This window comes from Adiantum capillus-veneris, chromosome 25 (assembly GCF_014529385.1).
Source record: "Adiantum capillus-veneris isolate H3 chromosome 25, ASM1452938v2, whole genome shotgun sequence".
Lineage (NCBI taxonomy): Eukaryota > Viridiplantae > Streptophyta > Polypodiopsida > Polypodiales > Pteridaceae > Adiantum > Adiantum capillus-veneris.
The window spans coordinates 47,006,617-47,022,670 of NC_140955.1; positions in this window are offsets into that span (position 1 = coordinate 47,006,617).

Consider the following 16,054-nt stretch of genomic DNA (forward strand, 5'->3'; position numbering starts at 1 on the left):
ATGTGTACAATGACATTGTACATGCTACAAACGGAAGACGTGGCAGCCCTGCAAAATACTAAAATACAATATATTGCAATCCATGAAACACACAAATATGCTTACCTGGCACATAATCAACGATGTACGCGAACAGAGGGAGATAGAGAACGAGAGAGAGAAAGAGAACATGTGCAGGCGCACCTCCTAGAGCGGAGTGCTACGCCTTGCACGGCGAGAGAAGAGAAGAGAGGAGAGAAGAATGAGACGGACACTGGGTGCAATCTCCCCCCGTGCAAGAGTGACCATTTTCCTCTTGCACGTATTTGTTTTATAGATTTCATGAATGGTCAAATTGGTTACAAACTGGCCGGCCGGACATAATTGGCCAAAGCTCATAAAGAGCACTTGAATCATCTAATATACATGAAATATATTTCCGTATGCATAGGCCTAGCTCGGTCAAGCCTTTTCCACCTGTTAGCTGCAATAATTAATAGAAATATAAATTCCATTACATACCTCTCCACTGGAAAGCAACTGTCCTCAGTTGCGAAGATAAAAATCTGCAAACAATACTTGTCAAAAACAATGATTAGTAAGTTGTGTCAAAAACATCACATAATAAAAGAAAAATTTATAAAACTAAGCAACATTAGCTTATGCCTGCCGTATTCCACATACTACCTATTCTAGTGTCGCATACCACTAGAATAAGCAGTATATGTCATACCCTGATGAATCAGGATATCATTGGTCACACTCATCATCAATCTCATAAATGTCAAGTCCTATCACATAAACACTTCCGTGACGAAATAATCATCACATACGAAATTCCAATCCAACTTCAATTCCACAATATAATCCAAATCCAAAATATATTTCATTTTCTATACCTGGGTAACAAAATCATACTAGTTTGCAGTGGTGGCCAGCCACCACTGCAGCATGATTTTGTGATTGGTGTTGCCTAAATCGGCGAATCTACACCAATAAGACGTGCTGCCTAAATCGGCGAATCTGCACTAATGCTGCCTAAATCGGCGGATCTGCATTTTGTATAAGTTTAAAAAAATCATGAATCTTCAATTTATCAATGTGCTGCCTAAATCGGCGAATCTGCACTAGGATGAGCATTTACACACTGTCTAAACCGGCGAATCTGTGTGCTTGTGACCAATGGACTAGAGAAGACATAGAGGAGAAAAAAAAAGTATATTTACTACGTTGTCGACATCACAGTGCAGTATATCACCAAAGGATTTACAAATGGTTGTGCACTATCCTAGAGCACCTTAGGTCACATGAGTAGCTACGTAGCTTACTAACAAAGCATCTCAACACAATTATCTCACAAAAATTCCTTTGAATTCAATTAGAGGGCATAATCTTCGCAGTGTTTGAGTGTGCAGCTTAAATGCAATGCAGAGAAAAAGGAGTGACATAGTCGAGATACATACCAGCAGGATCCAGAGTGGCTACTTGATTATGTGTGTCGAGAAAGTTGTGGTCTCTTGGAATGGTATCAGTAAACATAACTGGGAGCTTGGCACAATCTTGTATGACAGAGTTAGTATAATCAAGCAGGAGGTAGTAAGGTTTAGGTGAGGATAGATATTGGATCGATAACAGAGTAGGGGGTATCGTAAAACTCGATAAAATATAGTGAGAAGATGAGTATGAAAGCCGTAAGAATGAATGTGCAAAATAAAGTTAAAAGATGACTTATCTGACGTTCTCATATTATGGTATGCATCGGTTTTTGTGAATCCTTAAATGAGTTAGAGAAATGTAACAAAAACAAGTGAAGATTATGAAAAAAATCATTTGATTAAAGTCAAGCAAGACAAATAATTTTAATTTCCTGTCAATTACGGTAAACTGAATAAAGGTATGGGGGTTGAGCAGTGCTACTGTACATTAAATAATGGGCCATTCGAAGAGGAGAGAAACCCATAAAATCTTCACAATTTGGTAAATCCTACAATTTTCAAGTCCCAAATGAAGAATGTAGGACATTTGACAACCACGGTTGACAGAAGCAATCCCAAAAAGAGCATGCTATATAGCCATGCCGCAATTAGATGAAGTTGCGAAAAGGGATCACCGAGCAAGCTGGCAGTAGTAGTATGAGCATGAACTAACGTGTGTTAATATTAACCAACTTAAAATAAAATGCGAATATTGCTAGGAATCGCAAAGGTTAAATATTGTGCTACGTACCCAAAATCATGCAAATCTTGCCATAAATATCTAAAGATTAGAAGTAAAATTAAATTTCTGCAAATAGTGTGATGGAATCCATTGAAGATATTAGAGTATAAACCTAAGTCTTATGATCACTTTATGAAGCTTGAGTGTGGTCATCCCCAGCATAGTTCGTAGTTGTGTTCCAAATACTTTGTGCCTTAATTAGTGTTGTTACCCACCACAAATGTGTACCATTCGTCAATATCTAGTCACATTGTAATCGTCGATGGGGCATATCGTCAATGTAATTCTGAGAGGGGGGGGGGGGGGGGGAGGGAGGCTCCTTTGTGGAGGTGTTAGATGATGATGCAGCAGACGAGGGAGAAAGAGCGAGAAATGAAATGAAATAGATTGTTACATTAAACACCTTCAAAGGCCAAAATTATATTGTGAGTCAAAATTGATGTAAGCAGTGTGAATCTAAGATCTGTGTACTCAAAATGAGGTAAAATGAAAGACAAAAATTAAAACCTTAAAAGCATCATTCCAAAAATCGTCAACGTCATTGTCGATTTTTGTGGCTGCCCAACAGTAGGCGTTTATCTGAGAAAGCGTCCTCAATGTTTCCCGAAGAGCTTCCTCAATGTCTGTCGTGATAAGGAACCATAGTGGGGCCGACGAGAGAGGACAGTATTTGGTGAAAACCTCACATAAAGAACAAAAGAGAGGACAATACTCCAAACAGAGGTGTTTTTTGCAATAGCGGCACCTCTATAGCCCAAGTTCACGTCTATAGCCCAAGTTTATATGCTCCAGCTTTGCTAGCTAGCTGCGCATGCTGTCCGACAGCTAGAAAAATTTGCTCCATAAACACCCATATAATCTCAATCGGCACTGCCACAAATGTGAGGACAACCATTGCTCTCTGCATGTATATTCTGACTTTACGATATTTGCTTGCTCCGAAATCTTGTCCGCATAAGGTCTCCAAAAGGCACCATCCAAGTCTAGCAATACACTGTAACCAATGACAATGGAAAAGGAGTAGGCAAGGCCGCCGAAGAAAACTCCAACGATTCAGTATGGCCGATGAATGTCGTAGAGATCAACTGGAGCGAGAAACTGAGGAGGTTTCCTAGGATGAGGGGACCTTCCAAACGGCATTGCAACCACAGTTCCCTCAAGCTGAGCCATGGCTGCTTTTCCTGTACAGAGGCAGCAAGCTCGTTGTTCACGAACAAGAAGCGCAGAGACGGAGGGGAATTGGCCATACCAATGTGTGCAGATGAGGTGGTGCTCTAGCACTGTGGAGAGGAAGTAGGAGAAAGACTCCTATGAGATAAGGGCTCATACCCAAAATGAGGAAGAAGAAAGGAGGCGACGCCATATTGCCTGTAAAGTTTCGTGTGTGTGTGTGTGTGTGTGTATGGTTGGGCACCAACATGCGTAACCCAAAGTGAATGTGGGCAGCTCATGGCTGCAGGGATTTCGACATCAGACTGGGCTGCTGTGATGGCTATGTGATGTTGGCGCAGCAAGGGCAGCCCACAAAAGGTGTGGCGGTGTAAATGGCCGCAGTAGGTGCGTAATCTGCAAGTGCTGCAACAGCTTCGATTGCAAGCAGGTTGATGATTGTCATGGCCGCAAAGGTGGCAGCGTAGGAGGCATGCAGGTGCATACGGTGCCCAGGCTGTAGGAGTGTGTGTCTGTGCTTGTTCCTAACAAGGGAAAAGAAACATGATATGCATGCACAAGGTGTGGTAATAGTTGGCTGAGAGAGAGTGAGTGCCACAAGGTTGGTGAGGTCTGCATGGCGTCTGAAAAGTTGGCACCATGAGAGACTAAGGGGATATAGGAGATGACTGAATACTGGTGGTTGAGCAGGTGGTAGGCAGAAAATGCATGCGAGAGGCAATGGACTGAAGATTGTGTGTGGCACAACCACTGGACCAGAGAGAGGAAAACCGGCGCAGATGTGTGGTTCCAAATTTGCATGGCGGTTGGTGACCTGTGGGGATGAGAGCGAGCTGGGTGTGGGCGCCGTTGCCAGTTGAAAAAGAGAGAACCTTTGGCAGCTAAAGCTAAAGCTAGAGGGGAGAGAGAGAGAGAGAGAGAGAGAGAGAGAGAGAGAGAGAGAGAGAGAGAGAGAGAGAGAGAGAGAGAGAGAGAGAGAGAGAGAGAGAGAGAGAGAGAGACTCGACGGGCGGCTGCAGTTAATCATCTGCATGGGTGGGCACGTTTTGGTGGTAGGGAGGCAGGGAGAGAAAGAGATCAGTGAACGTTGGATGGTTGTGAGAGAAACTATGTGTAAGTAATTAGTTGGAGGCTTAACAGAGAGGACGGCTGAGAGTGATAGTGCCGGTAGCCCACTGATGGGTGGTTGGTCCAGCGGCCGCAGTGAGAGAAATTAACAAGTATTGTGTGTGGCTGCCAATAGGCCAAAGAGAGAAAAAAAACACCTAGATTTATGCAGTCATGGTGGGTGGCACACAGATAAAAGTGCAGGTGAGCCTTCCCTTTTTTTTTTTTTGAAGATCTGCATGGCGGCTACTGAGGGGTGCTGAGGTTGGTTGATGGCGCAGTGTGTGTATAGTCGTGAAAATGAGGGGCAGAGATGTCAAGCGGGTTTGGTGGGAACTAATCATGCCGACCCTCAACCGTTGATATTAGTTGTAGTGGCGCTGACAGTGTTGTAACGACAACATGAGCGGGTATTGATGACAAGCAATTGTGGAGAATGATAGGTTAAAGGGATGTTCAAAAAATTTGGGCTGCCCATGGTATTGATCGATGGCGTTCTCTACTAGATTTGCTTGCTACCAGCTTACTACACTGGCCATTACGACATGTGAAGAGAAAATAAGCGAGAGAGAATGGGAAGGCATCACGCAACACGAATCGATCAAGGCATCCCTATGGAATTGTTATAGCCAAGGAAGGTAATGTGAGACAAGGTGGATTCAAGTGTAGCTCTACACATAGCCGAGAAAGGTGCATAAAAAACATAAATTAATGTGCATCTTCTTCTTTTCATTTTTCCTCTAAACATTTGTACTTATAACTCTCTCCCTTCTTCTTCATCCACTCCTTGATCAAGCTCGAGCATAGCGCAAAGGTTCACTTGGGATTATTACTCTTCCTCTTTCTCTAATCTCTTTTAGGTTCGACTTTTCTACGATCTTAAAACTCCTCCTCGTTATCCTATAATGTGAATTGTAGTCGAGTCTTCTTGAACAAGATTCTGCTCTTTGTAATAGCCTATCTAATGCTATGTAATGCTCCCCTTTTTCGTAATTGACTATCCCCATATGATTTAGTTTAATCCAATTTATTATTATGTTAAATTAACACAATATTTACACTAACAATCGCTATATTGTAACAATAAAGAAAGAACTCTCTTTAAATCTAGAATTCACTAATTATGAATACAATCAACACTAATTGAAGCAATTAACCGAATCTACCAAAGAAAAGAAAAATTCTTAGCTGCTATTTGTCAAATTCTTTAGTCTCGGAGCGTAGCACCTCGCTCTGATACCACTGCTACAAACGGAAGACGTGGTGCCCCTGCAAAATACTAAAATACAATATATTGCAATCCATGAAACACACAAATATGCTTACCTGGCACATAATCAACGATGTACGCGAACAGAGGGAGACAGAGAACGAGAGAGAGAAAGAGAACATGTGCAGGCGCACCTCCTAGAGCGGAGTGCTACTCCTGGCACGGCGAGAGAAGAGAAGAGAGGAGAGAAGAATGAGACGGACACTGGGTGCAATCTCCCCCCGTGCAAGAGTGACCATTTCCCTCTTGCACGTATTTGTTTTATAGATTTCTTGAATGGTCAAATTGGTTACAAACTGGCCGGTCGGACATAATTGGCCAAAGCTCATAAAGAGCACTTGAATCATCTAATATACATGAAATATATTTCCGTATGCATAGGCCTAGCTCAGTCAAGCCTTTTCCACCTGTCAGTTGGAATAATTAATAGAAATACCAATTCCATTACAGTACCTACTTCTATGGGGAAAGAACCTTTTGAGGTTAAAGAGGGAAGATCCAAAAGTCCCTTACTACTTAAAGTACATAGGAAGATCTTCGCTGCTGATGAATATAGACGAGACACACAAGAATATTTTCCAAAGATTAAAGAGGTTATATCCATCTCACAGTAAAGGCAAAAAGGGCTGCTGCTAATAAGCACAGAAGAGCCTAGGCTTTAAGGAAAATGATTGGGTCTTGCTAAAGTTTCTCAAGGCTCGTCTAAGGAATACTACGGGCAAGAATCTTACGGGCCACCAAGAGTATTATGTTGTAACATTTAATGGTCTAAAAACTTATGTGTAGCGGAAATTAGCATGAACATAGTGGGCATTTCATTAGAATAGATTCCTAATGAGCATTACAAGAGTGCTTGGGTGGAGAGAGCAACAAAAAGCATAACACCTAGTTAGATAGCATCAACAATACTTTCAAAAGAGAGAGAAATTAAGCTATTGACAATAGTTGAGGACCGGATTTGCATGGAGCCGGTCCCCCCTCCAAAAGGCTTTGTATTATGGTTTCTCCCATCAAGAGAGACATTGTACAATACAATTCTTTGTGTTCCTTCAAGACTAGCTAGTGCAATGAAGATGAAAGCTTCATGCACTAAGAAAAACACTTAGCAAACACAACTTTAATTATCCCCGTTCTCAGACCCAAGACCTCACACACCTTCGAAGATGGTGAGAGCTAGCAGGGTATGAGAGTAGATTGAGAGGAAGAAGGAGTATCTTACGAGAAAGATGTACATCTCCTCACATAATCACTCATATTAGCATAGCTTTAGCTTAGTAATTAGCTTGATAGAGGAGATGAGCATGCATTGAAGCTTGGCTCTTGGTTGGATTTGCATCCACAAGCCAAGAGTGTGTCGATGTAGGCTTCTATCTCACAAGCTTGGAGTAGGTGATGAGCTCTCCATTAAAGCTTGGGAAGAGATAGTCTTCTCTTTCTTCACACATGAGATTGTGTGAGTGTGTGTGTGATAATGCCTTGCAAAAATCAGCCCCCTCTCTCTCTTGGGCGAGCCCTGGCCCTCCCTAAGTCAAGCCAATGATTATTAAGCAGCATAAGTAATAGCCTTCTGACATGTGTCCCCCTTTCCCCTTTTGTGAGAGCTTTAGGTAATTTAATAATTAAACTAAACTCTCATTGGACCCCTTTGCCTCCTGGCCAATAGGAATTAGGCAAGCCATTGGGCTCCTGAATGCTCATTGGACCCCTTGGGAAACTGTCCAATAGTCTTTTAGGAGACTTAATTCTCATTGGTTCTTTTATTAAGCGTTTTTAAATTAATTAAACTAGATTTACTCTAGCCTAATTCTCATTGGTCCACCTCCAAGGCCATCCAATAGGAATTGGCCACACCTTGTGGGCATCTGGGCTAGGGAGCTGACATGTGTCCCTAATTCCCTTTGTGTAAAGGGAGCCTGTGTGTGTGTGTGTGTGACTTTCTCTCTCATCCCCTAGAAGAAGGGCTCGCCCCCTCCCATGTAGGGATATGCAAAGACTTTTTAGTTACACACAAAGCATCCAATTTCCCCTAGGGTTGACCTTTGGAGACAACCTTTGAATTTTGGAACCTTAGCATTTTGGAAGTCTTAATGGGATGAACCTTAGGGTCTTTTTAGCCCATTGTTGCACATGGCTCTTTTGCAGATGGCCCCCCCTTTCGATCCCTATTTTCCCTCCTTTGGATCCCTACTGTGGCCGGTCTGCTAGCCTTTAAGGTAGACTGAATCCCTCTATGCCCCGCATACGGTGGAGCATGAGATTCATACATTACTTTCTCACGTAGTGAGTTAGTAACGCATAGTCTATTGCCATAGAGAAGATAACCATCTTGTAAAGTAAATGGTTCTTCTTTCTTCCCTAATGCAAGGGCTGAAATCACATCTCTAAAATCGGGATCAATAGCGTACTCATTTGTTTGTCGGAGAGCTTGGTCTGCGTCATGAAGTACTTAAGACTTTGGTGATCCATTCGCAGAATGAAAGGAGTCCCCAATAAATAGTGCTTCCATGAGTCTAAGGCATGTAGATCTGCAAGGGGTTCCTTTTCGTATATGCCTAGAGCTTGCTCAACAGGGTCGAGCCTTCGACTCTCATAGCCTATGGCGTGCCCTTCTTGGAGCAAAACAGCTCCAAGGCAATCACCACAAGCATCACATTGGACCTCAAATGGTATTGAGAGATCCGGTAGTGTAAGCACAGGTTAAGAGATAAGCTTTTCTTTAAGCTTTTCGAAAGCATTGTTCTCCTTAGCAGACCATGTATACCTAACTCTTTTCTTTGTTAGGTCATGTAATGGTCCCGCAATTTGTGAGAACTTTTCTATGAAGCGTCTATAGTATGCACACATACCTATAAAGCTTCTTAGTTCATGAAGATTCCTTGGTTTAGGCCATCCTTTTATTACCTCTAACTTTGATGGATCCATTTGGATGCCATCTTGAGAGATAATGTGACCTAAATACTGAATCTCTTGCAAGAAAAATTCACTTTTCTTTCGATTAACATAAAGTTTATTCTCTCTTAAAACTTGAAATATTACCTGGAGGTGTTGCTTGTGTTCGTCTAATGAATTAGAGTAGATGATAATATCATCAAAGAACACTCCAATGAAGGTTCGATGAGGCCTGAACAACTTCTCCATCAAGCGGTTGAATGTGGCTGGTGCATTGGTCAAGCCAAAAGGCATGACAATGTACTCATAAAGACCAAATGTGGTGCGAAAGGCGGTCTTTACAATGTCTTGATCAACTATCCTTATTTGATGATAGCCACTTTTTAGGTCAATCCTACTGAAGTAGGTCGATCCTTGTAGCTTATCAAAGAGGTCTTCTACCCGTGGAACAGGAAACCTATTTTTGATAGTGATCCTATTTAGTGCTCTATAGTCGACACACATACGATATGTACCGTCTTTCTTTTGCACTAATAGCACAGGTGAGCAAAATGGATATGAGCTAGGCCTAACCATGCCTTTCTCAACTAACTCATGCACTTGCCACATAATCTCCTCTTGTTGAGCTTGAGAAACTCTATAAGGAGGTTTGTTAGGCGGTGAACTTCCTGGAAGAAGTTCAATTGCATGGTCATCATTACCTCGTTTAGGAGGTAGCTCACAAGGGATGTCGTCAATAAAAACATCTTGAAACCCCTTGAGAAAATTGGATAACTCTAATTCCTTTTGGTTGCTTTTATTTTCTTTTGCTAAAGCATTAGGTTCATTTTGAGAATCTTTAACAAAAATCATGTACACGGAAATAGAGCTCTTTATTGACTTGTTGAAAGCTGGTGTATGTACAATGGGGATAGTGTTACCCATTTCCTTAGCATCTATATACATGTCTTTTTCCCTGAACTTAAAGGAGATTCTCCTTTCAGGAAATTTAACATCGGCAGCCAGGCGGTCAAACCATGGTGCCCCTATGATTACATCCTCATGCTTGAGAGGAGAGATAAAGAAGTCCTCTTTGTCCACATAGCCTTGGACATGAAGCCTCAATTTCCCGATTAAGACTAAAGCTTCTTGCCCCTTGAAGGCACTGTCTGCGCGGGTAGGACATCTTCCATCTCATAGGATTGTATGCCTAGCTTGGTGGCCAACTCTATAGATATAAAATTGTGAGTAGAACCAGGGTCAAAGAGAATAAAAGCATCATGTTCTCTTACCTTTCCCCAAGCATGGCATAGAGGAGATCCTTTGTGATGAGTTTGGTGAGTCTCCTCCTCTTGGATTTCAACCAAGGAAGCTCTAGGAGGATCTTGGCGGTTGTTCTTTTGGGGACAAGCGCGGTACGCATGCCCTTGTTTGCCGCACTTGAAACACCGGTTATCCTTGCGATAACGCTCAAGATCTTCAGGAGAGAGTTTGTTCTTACCTTTGTAAACTCCCTTCTCTTTAGCTTTGTTGGAGTTGCCCTTAGGAGACTTTTGGACATTGTCCTTCCCCTTAGGCTCATTGGAACCCTTGTTTTCCGGGGGCTTATTATTTCTTTTAGCCCCCGTTTGTAAATTGATTCGTGAGGCCACCATAGTATGGTGTATTACCGCCAATATGGTACATGGCCTTTGGGAGTTGACATACTCCGCCATTTCTTCGGTTAAGCCAGCACAAAATTGTTGCTTTTTCTCTCCAAAATCCAACTTTTTCAAGACAGTGGCTTCGAGTTGTAGGTCCCAAAACTTGTCTACATATTTGTGGATGGATTCATTGGGAGGGAGCTTTAAGCTTCGCCATTCGGTGAGTACTTTGTCTTTGGCATCGGTGGCCAAAAACTGCTTCATAATGGAAGCTCTTAAAGCTTTCCATGTTCGTGGAGCTTCACTGTTGGCTCGTAGGCTAGACCACCATTGCCTGGCGGACTTTTGAAAGTGCATAGCTACATGGTGTAGCTTAGAGGACTCCGTGAAGCCCTCATCTCCAAACGCCGCATCAAATTGTTGGATAAAGGCCAAGACTTTGTCCGTAGCACCAAAGGTACCATCATAGGTAAGGAAAGAGATGCTCTTCCCTACCTCTTTGAATTTCTTCAACTTGGACGACCTCTTCCATGCGGCATAGGATTTCCTATGGCCTCTTCTTTTTGATGGTTCAAAGGTTGCACCATCACTTTCTTCAGAAGGTGGAGAAGAGGGTGACCTCTTTCTCGCCTTTTTCTTGTCTTGATCTTCGTTGTCTTCACCATCACTTTCATAAGAGGAAGAGGATGAAGAAGATGGAGAAGAGGGTGTCCTCTTTCTCGCCTTTTTCTTCTCTTGCTTTTTATCATCCCTCTTTGAATTATGGCGTGGAGAAGAGTGTGATGGTCTTCTCCGCTTTGGTGGTGATGGAGAGCATTTAGCCCGCCGTCTTCGTGGAGCCATCTCCGCCGAGGTGGCGGGAGACTCACTTCTTTCTCGTTCCTTCGGAGGAGGCTCTTGAGTTCTCCTTTGGGAAGGAGATGCATCATCAAGAAGTAAATTCTTGAGCCCTTCGTATGGATTCTCTTCTTCTTCCGGAATCGGAGAGAGACCTCTTTTGGGAGTCTCACAAGGAGGCTTCCTAGGTGTTCTCTCGTCATGGTGATGAGCTTGGAGAATCCTGTGAGCACGGAGCTGCCGTTGCACTTCGCTTTGGAGAGATGGATTGCCCATGGCTTGTTGAAGCCTAGAAACAAGATAGTTAACAAGCATTGAAGCATCATTAGTGGCTTGCTCATGAGCAAAATCAAAGTTATCAACATTAATTTCACTCTCTTTACTATTGTCAGCCATTCTAACAACTTTTAGGTGTAAACTTTTTAGGTGTACTTTGGCACTTCAAGCCCTAGTTGCTACTCCTCTTTACCCCTTTAGAAAAAGCACTCAAGCTACTGTACCCGCGGCTCGAATACCATTAATTGCAAGGAATAGAAGAGAGGGTCTTTCGACACCAAAACAGCACCGGCTCCTGTCAAGCTTCTAATAGCTCAATAGTGGTTAAGCCGTAGGCAAGCCCCATAGGACTCCACTATTAAGCCCATAGCTCTCGACGGTGATGCCCCGTTAACTGCACAAAGGCAGGCGCACTGCAAGGCTGAAAAATCCCTATTCTACTTACTCACATGCAATTAATAATACCAACCATTTATAGCTAGCTTGAGGACCTCCCTTCTTGAGCAAGGAAAGAGAAACCTTGTGCTATGATACCAATGTAACATTTAATGGTCTAAAAACTTATGTGTAGCGGAAATTAGCATGAACATAGTGGGCATTTCATTAGAATAGATTCCTAATGAGCATTACAAGAGTGCTTGGGTGGAGAGAGCAACAAAAAGCATAACATCTAGTTAGATAGCATCAACAATGCTTTCAAAAGAGAGAGAAATTAAGCTATTGACAACACTTGAGGACTGGATTTGCATGGAGCCGGTCCCCCCTCCAAAAGGCTTTGTATTATGGTTTCTCCCATCAAGAGAGACATTGTACAATACAATTCTTTGTGTTCCTTCAAGACTAGCTAGTGCAATGAAGATGAAAGCTTCATGCACTAAGCAAAACACTTAGCAAACACAACTTTAATTATCCCCGTTCTCAGACCCAAGACCTCACACACCTTCGAAGATGGTGAGAGCTAGCAGGGTATGAGAGTAGATTGAGAGGACGAAGGAGTATCTTACGAGAAAGATGTACATCTCCTCACATAATCACTCATATTAGCATAGCTTTAGCTTAGTAATTAGCTTGATAGATGAGATGAGCATGCATTGAAGCTTGGCTCTTGGTTGGATTTGCATCCACAAGCCAAGAGTGTGTCGATGTAGGCTTCTATCTCACAAGCTTGGAGTAGGTGATGAGCTCTCCATTAAAGCTTGGGAAGAGATAGTCTTCTCTTTCTTCACACATGAGATTGTGTGAGTGTGTGTGTGATAATGCCTTGCAAAAATCAGCCCCCTCTCTCTCTTGGGCGAGCCCTCTTGCTATTTGCTCTTGCTATCTCCCCATTGGCCCTCCCTAAGTCAAGCCAATGATTATTAAGCAGCATAAGTGATAGCCTTCTGACATGTGTCCCCCTTTCCCCTTTTGTGAGAGCTTTAGGTAATTTAATAATTAAACTAAACTCTCATTGGACCCCTTTGCCTCCTGGCCAATAGGAATCAGGCAAGCCATTGGGCTCCTGAATGCTCATTGGACCCCTTGGGAGACTGTCCAATAGTCTTCTAGGAGACTTAATTCTCATTGGTTCTTTTATTAAGTGTTTTTAAATTAATTAAACTAGATTTACTCTAGCCTAATTCTCATTGGTCCACCTCCAAGGCCATCCAATAGGAATTGGGCACACCTTGTGGGCATCTGGGCTAGGGAGCTGACATGTGTCCCTAATTCCCTTTGTGTAAAGGGAGCCTGTGTGTGTGTGTGTGTGTGTGTGTGTGTGTGTGTGTGTGACTTTCTCTCTCATCCCCTAGAAGAAGGGCTCGCCCCCTCCCATGTAGGGATATGCAAAGACTTTTTAGTTACACACAAAGCATCCAATTTCCCCTAGGGTTGACCTTTGGAGACAACCTTTGAATTTTGGAACCTTAGCATTTTGGAAGTCTTAATGGGATGAACCTTAGGGTCTTTTTAGCCCATTGTTGCACATGGCTCTTTTGCAGATGGCCCCCCCTTTGGATCCCTACTATGGCCGATCTGCTAGCTTAACCAATATTCTAGCTTTTTCTCCCCTGGCACTTCCCCACATTAAATGATCAGTTTAATATGAGAAAATCATTTAGGAGAATTAGATATTGATTATTATGACATATGCTAAACTAACAAAAAGATACTATGGTCCTTTTTAAATTCTTAAGCCAATCAATGAGATGGCTTATTAGTTAAAGTTGCCCAAGCATTGGCTCATGCACAATGTTTTCCATGAGAGTCTATGTATGCCTTACAAAGGAGCTCCACCCAAAAGAAGCAATAGTTGTAGACTCTCCAAAAATCGAAGATCAAGAAGAAGTACTTCAATCTGAGAAGACAAGGTATAAAGAAGCGGTAAGATTATCCAACGTTATCTTATTAAGTTTAAGAATTATCCTTTTAAAGATGCTAAATGGATGCAAGGAACCTAGCTTAAGGATAATATGAACCTTGTCAATGCTTACAATGCTACACTAGAGTAAGAAAATGAAAATGCATTTTAAATGACAATGTTTTTGTCTTATAAGACTAGTTTGTGCAAAAATTTAAATAGTATGCATGCTTAGGATCATGTTTGTGGTGACGACGTCTCCCAAACACCAAGTGGAACTTGTCACTCTACTTGGGATGTATGATATGGACTAAAGAGTAGACATGCGTGCGGCAGCTAAGTCTCCCAACCACCACATGGATTAGTCATTTATCTTGAAATGATGTTATAGGGTAAAAAGGGATCCTCTACCCGAAGAGAAACATGGACTAATGACTAGGCTTTATCTTCTCTACCTCATAGTCGAGGACGACTATGATTTCAAGAGAGAGGTAATGTTATAAAATCTAATATCTAGCTAACCCAAATGATTTTCTCATATTGAATTGATCATTTAATGTGGGAGAATAAACAAGAACAAGAGTTAGAATAGAGACATGTGCTTCTAGACCTATCTCAGTAAGGGACCAAAAGGAGAGATGGTTGCATTTCAATAGGGGTCCAAAAGGAGATGGTCTATCAAAGAGCAATGTGTAATAAGTGCTTCTAGATTATGAAGAGACTTTTGCTCCCACTTGTCGTATGACTACTATGCGTTTTCTATGTGCATTTGCAGCTCATTTTGGTTGGGATGTACATCAATCAGATACTGTTACTGCTTTCTTGAATTGTGACATATTTGAGGAAGTTTATGTAACGCAGCCTCGCGGTTTGTCAAGAGAGGACAAGAGGACAAAGTGTGCAGATGTAAGAAGGCTTTGTATGGGTTGAAGCAATCTCCTAGTGCTTGGTATGAGAAAGTTGACACTCATTTGGTCAAACGAGGCTTTCGAAACAGTCCAACAGAAAGCACATTGTATGTAAAGCGTGAGGGTGATGTACTTCTCATTGTGGTTCTTTATGTAGATGATTTGCTGATCGCTGGACCAAATGAGAGACATATGCCTGAATTTAAGGCTGATTTGAATGCTACTTTCAAGATGAAAGATTTGGGGATGTTGCATCATTACTTGGGTATACATTTTAAGGAGTGTGATGGTGGTATTGCCTTGTGTCAGAAAAGTTACATAGAGACATTGCTATGTAAGTTTGGACTTGAGGATTGCAAACCTATTGCCAGTCCCATGGAAACACGTTTGAAATTGAGTCTTCATGACGCTGGTGATCTTGCTGATTTCACTCTTTACCAAACTACTGTTGGATGCCTCATTTATGTATGCAGCACAAGGCCGGATATTCAGTTTGCTGTCTCACAGGTCATCAGATTTATGCATAGCCCAGGGTCTAACCATTGGCAGGCTGTCAAGAGGATTTTTTTCTACCTAGGTGGCACTTTACATCTTAACTTGTTTTATGCCAAGGGGGGATCATGGCCGCAAGAATGACATGATTTTTCGGACTCAGATTGGGCTGATTGTTTTGACACGCAAGTTTCCACAAGTGGTTTTTGTTTCATGCTTGGCAATTCATGTATATCATGGTTGAGCAAGAAGGAACCTACTGTGGCCACTTCGAGTTGTGAGGCTGAGTACAGGGCAGTCTTCACAGCTACGGTTGAGTGTGTATGGCTCAGACGCGTTATGGCTCATTTGGTTGTTGGACAGGACACTGCCAACACTATCTACACTGACAGTCAGAGCGCATTGGCAGCTACAAGGAACCCAATTTTTCATGCTCGCACAAAGCACATTGAGGTGCATTACCACTATGTCAGGGAGAGGCTCTCAACACGAGAGATTAGCTTGGCTTATGTGCCAACATATGACAACCTTGCAGATCTTTTCACAAAGGCATTGTCTCGTGAGAAGTTCTAAGCTTTCCGCAAAGCTTTGGGCTTACTCCCATTTGTGGATTGATCATGTCCTCAGGGCATGGCACTTCCCTTTACTCATGTGCCAGCTCTCGTTCACCGCATCACTCTAGGGGGATTTGTTACCATATCCCTGTGGTAGTGATGTGTGTGAACACACTAGGACCGCCGGGGCATTTTTCCCCTCTTAGGAGGTTTTTTTTCCCCCGTGCGTTGTATATACGCCCATCACTCTAGGGCTATCTATCTTTCCATTGCACACTAAGTAATACACTCTCAGTTGTGTGCTTTGAACTTCCTTCATCTTCTCCAAGCTGTGTGCGTTTCTCTGCAACCCTAATTCCAACACTTCTCACAATCAAGCTCTAATACCATGTGAA